The sequence below is a fragment of the Sus scrofa genome, chromosome 6, assembly GCF_054392235.1.
Source record: "Sus scrofa isolate SSC_HxYL_T2T_F1_AM1 chromosome 6, Sscrofa_HxYL_maternal_Yorkshire_Landrace_v2.0, whole genome shotgun sequence".
Lineage (NCBI taxonomy): Eukaryota > Metazoa > Chordata > Mammalia > Artiodactyla > Suidae > Sus > Sus scrofa.
Window position 1 is genome coordinate 94,909,018 of NC_139388.1, and position 14,908 is coordinate 94,923,925.

Consider the following 14,908-nt stretch of genomic DNA (forward strand, 5'->3'; position numbering starts at 1 on the left):
AAGTGCTAATTAAAGACTAAGCGATAATTAAGTGTTGCCTGTTTCAACACATGCTCCAGCTCTGCTCAGAGATGCTCTGGAGTGAGGGAGCCATTCAGGCAATTATCAGCTGCATCTGGTTTCAGGAATTTCTATGCAAAGTGTAACTGCTCCCCAGTTCTGCGCTACCTGCTGTCCTTTTTTGAGCTCCCTTACTTGCAACACAGGAAGGTGGAAAGCACTTTGGCTGTCATCGCCTCCCTTGCTCCCTGCTCAGCAGGACATGGCTGGGATGGCAATGGCCTATCTACAGCCAAAATCCTGCTATCCGGCCCTCCAGTGCCACCGAGCCCCTCTCCTCTGCCCACCACCATCTGCTCTGGGACAAGGCCTTGGCAGGGGGCCTGTGGGGCTGTGTTCAGCTCTCAGTGGCCAAGGAGCTGATTGTCCACTTTATGGACCAAGGGTCAATGGCAATTTCCAGTCGATGGCACCCTCTCTGCCAGGTCACAGGGAGTTAATGGAGCCAGACTCTAATTCCAGTCTGTGCTTGGCCAAGAAGCGAACTGGCACACCTTTGGCCAGTTGCTTAACTCCCTTTGGCCTTGATTTTCTCATCTGCAAAGTGAGGCTAATATGCCCTGCCTTGTCCACCTCAGAGTTGATAATGAGAATCAAATGTGATGGGAGACAGAAAACTGGAAGCTGCGTTATACCAACGAGGCTGTCCCTAATTGCAGTTCTTGGGGTTCTGGGTTTGGTTGGTGTTTTTGATGGCTTCTATCTGCAGTTTTCACGGGATCCTCATAGACCCTATGGTGCTTCAGGGGCCCTGCTGGAGTCCCAATCCCCACCTCAACCAGAGCTGTTCAGCTTTTAGGGGTTTTATTTACTGAAGTTCTGCGTACTGGCTGCATTTGAAAAAAGGGGTCTGCTATGAGAAAAGAGCGAGGAAACCGTTGCCTTTGATGAATAAGCAATACCATAGTCGTGCAGATATCAACCACGTCAAACACAATGAGCTATTCTTGAAATAAAGGCAGCTGCGATGGTAGAGTCAGATAGCTCTGGTTTCAGATCGCATTTCAGCCCTGTGCCAGCTGCAGGATTTGTTTAATTTATGGGAGCTTCAGTTTCCTCATCTGCCAAATGGAGATGATTACTATGCATTTCTTTGGGTTGTTGGGATGATTAAATGGATATTTAAACATTCCTGGTAATAACTAGGATTTGTAAAAATTCCTTGTAATAATGATGATGATTTCTTTAAGCCCTACAATTATTACATGAAGTGGGTACTATTTTAAACTCCCTCTCTTTTTCCTTTTTGTTATGCAAATATTCAAACTCATAAAAGAGAATAGTATAGTGAAATGTCTATCAATCAGCTTCATTAATTATTAACTTTGTGCCATTCTTGTTTCAGTTCTTCCCTCCCCTGTTTTTAAATCATATTCTTTTTACAGATGAGGTAACAGGTTTGGAGGGGTTAATTTCCCTTTCAAGAAGTCCTACAGTTAGGAAGTAGTGGAGTTTGAGAAAGCAAACCCAGGACCATCTTAGTCATCCATGATAGTGTTGGCTATCTTCCCCTAGAAACAGAGGCACTTTTTGGAGAGTCAGAATATTTGACAGTCCCATGTTCTGAGTGATCACCCAAGGGTAACAGATTTCAAATCCAGGGAGGGTAGTTATGGGATAACTTCTGGCCCACAAGCTAGCCTCTCAGCCAATCTGTCTACTGTTTAATTTGTAGACCTGGTTTTGGTGATGCTTACTGCTATCAGGATAGCTAGAGAAGTTCTAGAACTCTTGTTAGCCAGATTTTTTTTTTCACTTTGTCTCTATTTATCCTAGAAACCCAGACATCTCAAGTTTGAAAGTGATCTTGGGGGTTATCTGCTGCTGCTTGTCTCCTTTCCTCGACATCCTTGCCCAGTGGTTATCCACTTGTATACTTTCTTAGACAGGGAGCTCACTACTTCCTAAGGTAGCTCCTTCCCTTGCCATGAACCCTACTGTCAAAAACCATTTTTCTTCCTGTACTAAGACATGTGTCTATCAAACTAATACCCATTGATCTGGATTCTGTCCTTAGGGCCCAAACCAAATCTATTCCCCCTTCCTCTCAATAGCCCTTTGATTTTAAAATATGGCGACAACATTTCTCCTAGGATTTCTTTCTTTCTTTCCTTCTTTCTTTCTTCCTTTCTTCCTTCTACTTTTTATGGCCACATTTGCAGCATATGGATGTTCCCAGGCTAGGGGCATACACCACAGCCACAGTAACGCATGTTCTGAGCCATGTCCGTGGTCCACACCACAGCTCAGGGCAATGCTGGATCCTTAACCCACTGGGGGAGGCCAGGGATCAAACCCGTGTCCTCATAGATACTAATTGTGTTCGTTACCCGCTGAGCCACAATGGGAACTCCCCTCCTGGAATTTCTTGTTTCTGCAAGCTGAGCATCTCTTTTTTCTGTTTCCCTTCATATGCCACCTTTGTCAGTTTCCTGCTCACCTGGCTGGTCCTTGGGGCAGTGTAGCAACCAGAACCAAGTATAGTAATCCAGGTATGATCCAATCCAAGCAGACTGGATCCTCCCCATCTATAGTCTGTATTCAAGTTAATGGCCATTAGCACCACATTCACTTTTCTCCCCAGCTGACTTCACCCTGTGAACAGATTCTGAAGTCATTCATTCATTTGTTCCTTCAATTATTCATTTGTTCCTTCAATAAATATTCAACAAATATTTATTAAGCATCTAGTGTATGCTAAGAGCTGTAAACCAGATAAGGTCCTATCTTCCTAGAGCGTACATTTAAGTAGGGGAGAGAAACAGAAGAAAAAAAAAAGTAAATGATAATTTTAGAATGGGAAAAGAACTGGTATTCTAGTTGGAAAGAAAACAATCATAAACACATAAAAAATAAACCAAATAATTTCAGATAGCAGTGAGTGCGCTCATGGAAATAAAATTGACTAAAGTACTATGGGAAGCACCTTTAGATGAGGTGGTCAGGGAAGGACTCTCCGAGGAGAGATGGTCATTTGAGTACCAGTGGGTACGATATATTCTGAGTACCAAGAAGGAGCCAGTCAGGTGACTATCCAGGGAAGGATGTCCAGGCAAAAAGGGAAGAATCCACAGAGACTGAGGTGAGTGTAGCCTTGGAGAAGGACAGTGTGGCTGAAGAGTGAGTGATGGGATATGGTACAAAGTGATATTGGAAACAGGCAGGCAAGGTCTCGGAGGGTCACTGTAGGGTTTGTTTGTTTGTTTGTTTGTTTGGGCTGCCCTATGGAGTTTCCGGGGCCAGGGATCAGATGTCCTAGCCACAGTTTCTACCTAAGCCTCAGCTGCAGCAATGCTGGATCCTTAACACACTGTGCCTGGCTGGGGATCAAGCATGCGTCCCAGCACACCCAAGATGCCACTGATTCTGTTGCACCACGGCAGGAACTCCATTTTTGGAGGTTTTTAGGAAGGGGGTGTAACATGATCATATTCACTAGTTTTTAAAGATGTCTCCAGCTGCTGTGTGGAGATGGTTTATCAGGCATGTGCGAGAGCAAGTTGGGAGACCTCTGGGAAGATGCTACAGTAGTCCAGGTGAGCATGACGGGGATGGCGGCTGGACCAGAGTGAGTGCAGTGAAAATGAAAAAAAGAGGGGGTTTAGTGTGTATTTGAGAGGAGCCAGCAGAGCATGCTGATGCTTTGGGGGGGCCCACAGACAAGAGACGTTAAAGCTGAATTAAGATTTTGGGCTTGAGCACTGGTTGGACAGTGGTACTTTTATGAAAGTGGGAAGAAATGGATTCTGGGGAGAAATCAGTCATTCTGACTAGGATCAATTAAACTCTAGAATTTTGTTTAGTTATCTTTTAACTACTCTTAAATTGGGGCTGAGCGAATTGTGGAAAGCCACTTACTGACTCATATTGGAAGATTATTCATTCGATCCCCTCGTGGCTAAAAGTTCACAGCCTCAGAAAAGGGGTTTTGGATTTTCTGTTGACTCCATTGCTCTGACGATGAAATGGCATTTGTTCCATTCCTTCATTTATGGAGTCATTCAACAGACACTTACAGGTGCCTTCTGGGTGCCAGGCTCTGCGGTGGGTCCCGGAGATACAGGGACAAGTAGGACAGAAGCCCGTCTTTCTTTGAGCTACCAGTCTAGTGAGTGGGGTGGACACAGATCATGTGACAACAATGGCTTTCAACATGTATTTAGCGAGTCACCCACTGCATGCCTGACAAAGCATGAAAACGATGCAGTGGTGGAAAAGATGAGGACAGCCTCTTAACTCCTGCATGGACCTGCAGTGTCTTGAGAAAGACACCATATCAGGATAAGTGTCCCGAAACACCAGTGCCACTGGGGACACACTGAGGGGACACACGATCCGGGCTTAGGGTTCAGAGAAGGCTTCCTGTGGAGGCTGAGGGAGGTGAGCTAGAAGGTCATCTTGAGCCGGACTCAAGTAGGAAGATAAGTCTACAGGAAAAAGGGAAATCCATTAAAGCATTTAAAAAACAAATAATTTCTTAATTGGCAGCCTTCTGGGGTATCTGTTGCAAGAAGAACTAATAAATCTTCACTGTTGGCACCCATTGGCTGGTCTTTCAGGCTGGTGGAACCACAGACACTAGAAACCCAAGGTGCTGTCTTGTTTGAACTGCTTTCCCAACAAACCAGTCCTTTGTTGCTATTGTTATTTACACAGTAAGAGAGCCACTTTTCTCCTCCACCCATCCCACCTACGGGCTACACCCCACCCCCAGGGAATTTCCCATCATTCCTTGTACTCACAGGACTCTCTGGAGTTTCTCTTCTCAAGACTCAGCTCAGGAAAAATGAGATGGATCCTACTTTTCTGGAAAAATTGCTTGGAATATATCCCCACCTTTATTTATTAACTTTTTAAAAACAAGCTTGAAACCTGGTGATGGGAGTGATGAGGGCAAGACTCACGTGTGGAAACTGCTGCCCTAGAGGAGAAGCTGGCTCTGGAGACTTTTGGGGTCTAATGCTCTAGGCTAGCATTTTCTCCCCTTGGAGAGATCAGGCTCCTCTTTGAGAACCTGAAGGAAGCTGCCATAGGCCCTTTTGCCTGAAACACATCCTCACCTCCCTTAACATTTCTGAACATCAGAGACCCCCTGGAACCCCAGGTTGGAATCCTTTTCTCCAGGACACTAAGTGTCCCCCTCCCTTAAGCTTCCCAGAGCTGGGTCTCGGCTGCTCCTAGGACCCCAATCACATTGACCTCAATGCACCCTCCATCCTGGTTGTGAAGTGAATTGGTGCACAAATGGTACTGCACACAGAGGTTCAAGGCCCCCAACCCATCCCTCCTCCCACCTCCTTATGTATCTGTCGGTCACCCTCCTGGTGGTTTTTGACTCCTTGCCTCCCTGCTGGTCTCTCCCCTGCCATTTTCAGAGCATCTCATTTTGCTGCTCCTGGTTCTTTTCCCTCTTGGATGTCCTTCAGTCTTTGGCAACTTCACCTTTGAAGCCCATCAACAGCATGGCTCAGGCATCTTTCAAGTTTCCCTCATTGTCTTCTAAACTCCTTGATCTGGTCCCCAAGAGTCTTACATTTAGCCCCACCTATATCTCAAGAAGCACACCTGGCTGCTCTTCTTCAAACTCTCTATAAACCGAGATAAGCCACCAGCAGGTGCACATTCCCCTTGCCTTTGCTCAAGTTATTCTTCCCTATCTCTGCCTGTTGTGCCGTCTTACCCATCCTTCAACACCTAGAATTAGTGCATTATCCTCTGAGTTTTTTCACTGCTCACCCCCCATAACATTTTTCCTTCCTCCCTCTTCCCTGTTCCTCTTCTTAATTTAAATGAACAATTACCTCCCTTCTCTTTCCTAAGAGTTTTTAAAGTTGGCTCAGACAACGATAACATGAGGCAAGTGGCTTAGAATCCCACTACGCTTCCTGGCTATAACCAAGTTGCTCAAGCTTTCTGAGCCCCATTTTCCTCATCTGAAAAATGGAAAAAGTCAGAGCGACTGCCCTAAAGGATTGTTGTGGAGGTTAATGAAAGAATGTATGCAAAGTTTGCACAGTTACCTGGCAGGAAATAAGGACTCGATGAGGTTCACCGTCTTCATTATCACCTTAGTATAGTTACCATCAAGACCAAATGACAGGGCTTGAGTAACTAAGAATGGTCTGGGGAAAGGAGGCTCACAGACCAGAAAACCTAAGCTAACGCCAAGTACTCAGCTGAGGCCAGCATGTTGTTCTGAGACTCTTGGGAGCTGCGGCCGAAAGGGACTATAGCAGTTGGTTTCCAGAACTCCTGTCATCTAATAAGAGAAAACAGGAGCAATTGTCAGGCGAGACAAAGACGTCCTTAGCCCTGAGGACCAAATGGTAGGGGTCTTTATATGAGGGTGATGGAATGGAAGAATCGGTTCAGAATCAGCCCTTGTGTTGACCGTTGGCCAGAGGGAAGGACACAGAGTCCCAGGCGGATGTGTCAGCACAGTTCTGGCATGGGATTTCTGATGAGGTGGTCATCTGGTACACTGCCTATGGCAGCAGTCCCTCTTTCCCCACCTGACCACGGCTCCTTAAGGGCAAGGGCTATGTCTTACTCATCTCCGTCTCCCCAGTGCCCAGCCGAGTTCCTGGCACTCAGTGGCAATGCAGTGTGTATGAATGAATGAGTAAGTGAATGATGGATGAACCATAAAAATGCCACTGCAAGGAGAATGAGGCCCAGAGGTGGCCAGGATCCAAGCAAGAGGTCACAGCCATCAAAGGAAGCGGGTGGAGTGACGTAGGGACAGGATATCAGGAAGCCAAGACATTGCAAGGTCTTTTCCTCCTTCTGCATTAAGCTGCAGAGAAGGAACTAACAATTTCTTGAGCACCTGATAGATGCCAGGCTCTGTTGGCCGATTTTCTGTTTATCTCATTGTCTTAGCCGTCCTTCCCAGTAGATGGTCAGTAATATTCTCTTTTGACAGATGAGGAAGCTGGGGCTCAGAGAAGTTAGGCAGCTTGCCTGGGGTCATCCAGCTCAGAGGGGTAAGAAGAGGGATAGGAACCCAGTGGAACTTCAAGGTCAGTTCTTTCCCAACACCAGGAGCCCTTCAGAATAGCCTTTCCGTACCTACTTAGCACCGGGAGCCATGCGTGGTGAAGGGAAGATGAATCATGATTAACATCCCACATCCCGTGTCCCCCTTTTTAATTTAATTTTATGATTTCAGGAGCTGTGTCGCAGGTTGTGGGAGCCTGCAGAGATGGGCCACCAGTGGTTTGGTTTAATCCCCTTTTTAATATCTTTGTTGCAACGTTCTTTCCAATTCAGCTCCCAAGTCACATTAAAAAAATACCTCTTCCTTAGGGTAAGCCTCCTCTTATTAAACAGATTCAAATGAAAAGTTTTAAAGATAATTTGAACAATAAGAATCACTCTGTAGCACCCAGCCGAAGCTCCTTTATTGCTGTATTTATTCCCCAGTATTTCTTGTCTCATTCCCCAGCTCACTGAATCCTTCATCCCCCAACCCTCCCAGTCCTAGGCCCACCCCCAGCCTGCCTCCTGTCTCCTCCCTTCTTTCCCCTCCAGGGGGATGGAGGGTGGTGGGGAGAGGGCTCACCTCTACCTGCGGGTCTGCCCTCAAAGATGGTTGCATCTGCCCTGAGGGACAGGTGGGGGGGTGGGAGGGAGGAGGAGCTGGAAAGTGTCTGGAGGGAAATTCACACCCGCATGTGTGTCTCCAAGTGCATCGTTGTTTGTTTCAAAACCAGAGGCCTGGGGGCAGAGGCTGGAGGAGGGATCCTGGCTCAGAATGCAGATACCTGGGTCCTGTTCTGGACCGACTGAGTCACCATTTCCCCAAGAGTACCCAGGAATCTGCATTTGAAACAAGTACTGCAGGTGACTCCTGTGCACATCTGTAGGATATTCTCTGATATTTTGGGGATCAAAGATGATGGAACCTCAGCCTGAAGAGGAACACAGCTTTGAGGAAGAAGTGTTCCAAAGACAAGCGTGAAGGAAGGACACGGGCCTTTTTTGAATTCTAAGGGAAGACTAGGGATGGCTGTAAAAAATAGACTCCACTCTGGGAAGGCCTTTGCAGAAATGAGTTGAACATCTAGTCCAGACTTGGAATTCGGGCAGCTGAGACGTTTTCGCGGTGTTACCTCCCTTATTGCTGGGCCCTGTCACCCTCCCCACGGTGCAGGTGACCCCTTCCCAACTTTGACTTTGCACCCCGACCCGCCGGGCTCTGTCTGGGCTGTGAAGGGTCAGCGGGCTGCAGCCGGGCTGCCTCTCCGCACCGCAGTCTCTCCATCAGAGCCGCTAACATTTGCATAGCGCCCGTTACAGTTTACTGAGCGCTTTCACATTCATCATCTCACTTAATCCTCACGCGGCCTGGAGGGTGGGGGAGGGGCGGGAGTCAGCGTTTCCTGAAGGCTCTCTGCCCACCCCGCCCCCACCAGACCAAAGAAAGGCCAGCAGATCGAACTCAAGGGGAGCTCAGTGAGCTTCCAGGTACCTTTGGGCTGCCAAGTGCACAGGCCCTGGGATGACAACTGAATTTGCAGCTTCTCCCCACTGCCCCCTTCCCCCCAAACTGAAAACAATCAGCCCAGGCCCCTCAGGTTATGAGAAAGGGGGGGGTCCACCTTCCTTCCTGTCCCCTTTTTTCCTGCTGGTTTTCTACAGAGCGTGGTGGTGTATGCCTGTGTGTGCAAGTGTGCATGGATGTATATCCATCGTTGTGAGGTGTGTGCACATGACTCTGGTGTGTTTGCATGTGTGTATATGTCTATGGCATGTGTAGGCGCTTGGTTGCAGCATGTGTGTGTACTTGGTTGTGCTTTGTGTGTGTGTGTGCATATGGCTTAGTGTGTATGTGTGCATGGCTGTGAGGTGTGTGTGAGAGGTTGTGAGGGTGTGTGTGTGTGCACATATGGGTCAGGATATGCACCTGTGCACGTACATGTCTGCTGTGTGTGTCTGCATGGGTTGGCATGTACACGTGTGGTGTGTGTATGGGGAGGGGGCCCTGGGACTATTCAGTGAATCCTAGACCCGAGGGAAGGAAAGATGGAGACACAAAGTAGCTTTGACAGAGGTGGCTGTGGCCCTGCCCTCCACGTGGGGCTGTGACATATGCCCCAGGGGAAGAGAAGATGGGGTCCTGTTCCCCACACAGAAAGACCTAGAAAAGTCCACAGCCTTGGTCAAGAAAGGCCATGATGGAGGCCTCTCCTTGCCTGGGGCCCTCTGGTACCTCTTTCTCACCCCACCCCACATCCACAGCTCCTGCAAGTCCCTGAGTGGGACACCCACCTGCCCTCCAAGCTCTGCCTTCTGCTGCGTCCTCCTGCTCCTCATTCATGGCTGGCTCCCTGGGCCTCCGGCAACTGAGACTCAGAGAAGGGGAGTGGATTGCAGAAGGAACAACAGAGCTGGGGTTTGAAAGCAGCTCTCCTGCCTGCAAAGGCCTCAATCTTTCTCCCACTTCTCCTGTTTTAGGAGGGTGGAGTACTGCTGAGAGGAGGCTTGGGGCCACGTGTACTTGGAACTCCATCCTCCACCAACACCTACTCTCCTGGGTGAATTTCAATCCATCTTTAAACCTCCCTGAGCCTCAGTGTTCTCTTTCTAGATGCTACCTATCTCTCAGGGTGCTTCTGAGGCTAAGTGCCAAGTCTACCTGGAACCTGGTAGACACAGCACAGCTCCTGGCCCAGGCCTCGGTCCCTTCCTCTCACTTCTTTGGACTAGAGAAACCCCTCTCATCCAGGAAATCCGGGGCCTGTCACTTTGCTGCTGAAATCTTTCCAGTGGTTTCCCTATGCCTATATTTATTTATTCTCTTTTTTCTTTTTAGGGCCACACCTGAGGCATGTAGACCCAGGCTAGGGGTCTAATTGGAGCTACAGCTGCTGGCCTACACCAGAGCCACAGCAATGCCAGATCTGAGCTGCGTCTGCAACCTACACCACAGATCACAGCAACACTGGATCCTTAACTCACTGAGTGAGGCGAGGGATTGAACCTGTGTCCTCATGGATACTACTCAGATTTGTTCCCCCCCCCCCCCCGTGCCTTTAAGAAGAAAATCTTTTAGCATCACTCCAAGGCCTGGCAGGTACTGACTCCTGCCTGTATCTCCAACTTCTCTTTGTGTGACCACCCCCCCCAATATGCCCCGCCCACTGGAGCATCCACCCCACGTACCAGCTCTTTCCCACCTTGTTGATGTTTGCACCCATGAAGCCTCTTCTCGTGTCCTGTCCGGAGAGCTCTTCCCTGTCTTCTTTACCAGGCTAAATATTTATTACCCTTTAGGCCCCCGCATAAATGACACTTTCTTGAAGAGGCCTTTCTGGGCCTCCTTAACTTCAGCACAGCATGGAGCCCCCGTAGCCTCACACACAGCATGCCACTCTTGGTTTTCAGAGCAGTATAGCCCAGTGATTAATAAGAGAGTGGTTTCAGAACAAGATTGCTTCTGTTCACCCACGTTGTGCCTTCCTAATTCTGTGACCTTGGGAAACTTTGCTAACTTCTCGGTCCCTCAGCGTCTTCATTTTAAAAACTGAGGTAATTGTATCTCTCTGTGTCAGTTAGCTTTTTATAAACAGTCATCCTTCAAGGTCCACAGAGGACTGACTCCAGAACGCCCACAGATACCCAAATCTGCAGATGCTCAAGTTCCTTGTAGAAAATGGCATAGTATTTGCGATATAACCCGCGCACATTCTCCCATATACTTTAAATCATCTCCTGATTACTTTTAATAGCTAGTAATATATGTAGTGTGGTGTAAATGCTATGTAAACAGTTGTTAAAATACAATGCAAATGCTATGTGAGTAGTTGCCAATGTGTAGCAAATTTGAATTTTTTAAACATTTTTAAAATTATAGTTGATTAACGATGTTTTGTCAATGTCTGCTGTATGGCAAAATGATCCAATTATATATGTGTATATATATGTATATATATGTGTGTATATATATATATATATATATGTATATATATATATTCTTTTTCTCATATTATCTTCCGTTATGGTCTATCACAAGTGATTGGATATAGTTCCCGGTGCTGTAGAGTAGCAGGACCTTGTCGCTTGCCATTCTAAATGTAATAGTTTGCATCTGCCAGCCCCAAACTCCTAGTCCATTCCAATCCCACTCCTTCCTCTCCCCCTTGGCAACCGCAGTCTGTTCTCCATGTCTGTGAGTCTGTTTCTGTTCTTTAGATAGTTTCATTTGTGCCATATTTTGGATTCCACACATAGGTGATACCATAGGGTATTTCTCTTTCGACTTACTTCACTTAGTATGAGAATCTCTAGTTGCATCCATGTTGCTGCAAATGGCATTATTTTGTTCCTTTTTATGGCTGAGTAATATTCCATTGTGTATATGCACCACATCTTCTGAATCCATTTATCTGTTGATGGACATTTACCATGTCTTGGCTCTTGTGAATGGTGCTACTGTGAACATACAGGTGCATGTATCTGCAAATTCAAGTTTTGCTTTCTGAAATTTTTTTTTCAAGTATTTTCAATCTACATTTGGTCAAAGCTGTGCATGCCCAACCTGTGAATATGAAGGGCTGACTGTGTAACAAACCACCTCAATGTTTATTTAGTTATTATTTGGGGCAGTGCCCACGGCATGTGGAAGTTCCTGGGCCAAGGATCGAACCCTTGCCACAGGGGTGACAATGCCAGATCCTTCACTGCTAGGCCACCAGGGAACTAACTCTAAACCATCTCAAAGCTTAGAGGCTCAAAACTACAGCTTTCCACTTAGCTCCCATTTCTGTCCTTCAGCAGTCTTGGCTGGGCTCTGCTGGGTGGTTCTTCTGGTAGGGGCTGGGCTGGGCTGGGCTTGGCAGGATGTAGCCTGTGCTTATCCGCATTTCTATAGTCAGCTGGCTCTGGCTGACTGTTGGCCGAGGACCTTGAGGTTTTCCTCCATGGAAGGTGTCATCCTCCACTGGGCTCTCCTGGGCTCATTCATGTGGAGGCTGCTGAGTCCCAAGAGAAACAAGGTTAAGCCCTAAAACCCAAGCATGTTCCAAGCCTCTGCTTATTACTGATCCAAGATGGGCAGGAACTACCATAGGTCATGATGGTAATTGGGCTTCACAGTACCCCCACTGGGGCTGTGGTGGGGACGCAAATGAGAGTTTTGCATGGAAAGCGCTTAGTGCAGTGCCTAGCTGGTTAGTTCATTCTCCATAAATGCTCCTTCTGATTTTGTGCACTGGAACCTGAAGTGTAGACATATTAGGCAGCTTGCCTGAGGGCTGGCCTCCCTTAAACCGTGGGAAGTTGAATTCAGTCTCTGCCTCCTTCCAGGCACTGAGCCGTTAGCCACCGTGCTCTGCTGCTCCACCCACGCAGACACGTGGAGAGGTTGTCTCACCGGCAGCCACGAGGTCAGAGTCTCCGGATGGAACCCAAACCCTTCCCTTGCTGTGCTCTTCAATCAGCCATGTTGCCCAGGCACCAGGCCTGGGTACCGTGTTTGTCGTCGATCTGAAATGCCACAGTGGGAAGAAAATATTTGTTTTGGTGTCCTCTTCCAGCACTAACAATTTTCTGCTTGCATTTTTCTGTTGTTTGGCTCAGATGAATAGCAGTTTTCATCTTTGCTCTGTGTTATCATGTACACAGAACTGCAGTCAGGGAGCTAACAGCATGCTTGCTTAGTCATTATTCTAGGAAGGGGTGCCAGCCAGTCAATAGCCTTTATTTTTATATGACTGTGTACACTGCAAATGCAGAAATAATGCGTGGCACCCGTGTATAGGGTCCCCATCAGACACCTATCATTTCTGGAGGTGGGGGCAGCAGCTGGAGCCACGGCACCAATTCTGACGAGCTTCCTTTGTCAGCGCCTGGCAGCTGGGTTCACCTCCCCGAATGATTCACTGTGATAGAGTCTGTGGCAGATTTTATGGTTTTTACCAACTCAAAGGAGAAAGCAAATAGCATGGGAGAAATGCCAGCATTGGCCAAACTTCTTAAGAAGAGAGGAAAAAAGATAGATTCCTGCAAGTGCAAGTTGGATGTGGAGCCCAGCAAAGTCGTGGGGAGAGTGAGAGATCTTTCTGGGGGCCCCAAGGTGGTCGATAAGAGTGGGATGGGTCTGGGTGGGATCTGCTGTGCACCTGGGGCTGCGAGTTCTTAGGACGGGGCCAAGCAGGCTGGTCAGTGCCATCCTGTCAGCTCATAGGGATCCCAGGCTCAAGGTGGGACATGTGATGGGAGGCCAGGGAATGGAATAAAAAGCCAGGCAAGTGGCCATCAGTGTAAGGGGTTGGGTGGTCTTGGGCAACATACCTTTTAATGTCAAGAGTTCCAAGAAATGGACAAGGGTAAAGATAAGTTCATAAGAAGTTCCTGTCGTGGCGCAGTGGTTAACGAATCTGACTAGGAACCATAAGGTTGCAGGTTCGATCCTTGGCCTTGCTCAGTGGGTTGAGGATCCCGCATTGCCATGAGCCGTGGTGTAGGTCGCAGACACGGCTTGGATCCCGCGTTGCTCTGGCTCTGGTGTAGGCCAGGGCTACAGCTCTGATTAGACCCCTAGCCTGGGAACCTCCACATGCAGCGGGTGCGGCCCTAGAAAAGGCAAAAAGACCAAAAAATAATAATAATAATAATAAGTTCATGAGTCATTTCTTTCATTTATTCATCAAATACTTACCGAGCTGGGGTTAGGTGCCCAGCACTGCTTGAGGGCCTGAGGCCTCCACGGTGAACAAGGTACAGTCCCTGCCCTCAGGGAGTAGATGCTGTTGTAGGGAGTAAAGGCATCAAAAATACTATATGTGATGCTGAGAAATAGGAGGAAGAAAATAAACAGATTGATGGAGCAGAGAGTGCCTAGAAAGAGCCAGTCAAGGGATGATCCAGCATCCACAGGAGGTGCAAAAGCCCTGAGGTTGGAATGAGTTCGCCATGCCAAGGAACAGGTATAAGCCCAGAGTGGCTGGAAATAGAGGAGTCAGAGCAGGGGGGGCTGATGGGGCCACTCTGTGTGGTGCCCTCAGAGTCAGAAAGGAGTTTAGGTTTTTATTCTACATGTAGCGAGAACCCACTTAAGTGTTGAAATAGGGGAAGTGTTTGATCTAAGTTCTGAGAATGTCTTAGCTCTGCCGACATGCCGTTTTCTAGAATAAAAAAGAGCAAACGGATCTTGTTTTCTTGGGGTTGGAGAGGGCAGGTAGGGGAGACCCTGGCTCAGGCGCTGGTGACTGTGTCCTGAATCTCGATTGCAGCGAAGCGTCTGATAAAGGCTGTCTTGGAGAAGAGGCGATGAGATGATAGCGACTGGATTGATTTATTCCCCCAAAGTGTTGAGCCAGGATTACTGTCAGACCGGGGGCGGAGAGGGGCGGGTTTCCAGCACTGTCCCTAAGGCTCAGCCCTGGACGCTCTCCCCTTCAACATTTCTATCCATGCATTGGCGGAGGACGCAGGAGAGGTTCTCATCAGACATGCAGCTGACACAAAGCTGTCAGGGACAGCTAATGCCACGGATGACGGGCTCAGGATTCACAGTGACCATCCTCTACAGGCTGGAGTGATGGGATGAGCCCGGCAATAGCCCTGATTGCATTCAGGTGGGGGACTACAGCCCAGCCACGGAGCAGGGAGACGGCCCTGGAGAACTGTCCCTGGAGAGGAAGCCGGGGGCAGGGTGGGAGGACGTGGGGAAGTCAGCTGGACTCAGCAGTATCCCCACACCAGGGTCTTCACTTTCTCAGCGACAAGGCACTTAGCCTCTTTCAGGCTTACTTTTCCCGTCTGTAAGGTGAGAATGATACTGTCTGTTGCGCAGGGGCGTGGAGAAGATTAAATGCAGGTTTATAGATGGATGCCTCGCTTC

General features: G+C 48.1%; 1 protein-coding gene across 3 annotated transcripts in view; it reads left to right on the forward strand.

Annotated features, from left to right (window-relative positions):
* The window catches only part of C6H1orf94 (chromosome 6 C1orf94 homolog), a 42,970-nt gene that overhangs the window by 2,750 nt on the left and 25,312 nt on the right, over positions 1-14,908 (forward strand). The window lies entirely within an intron of this gene.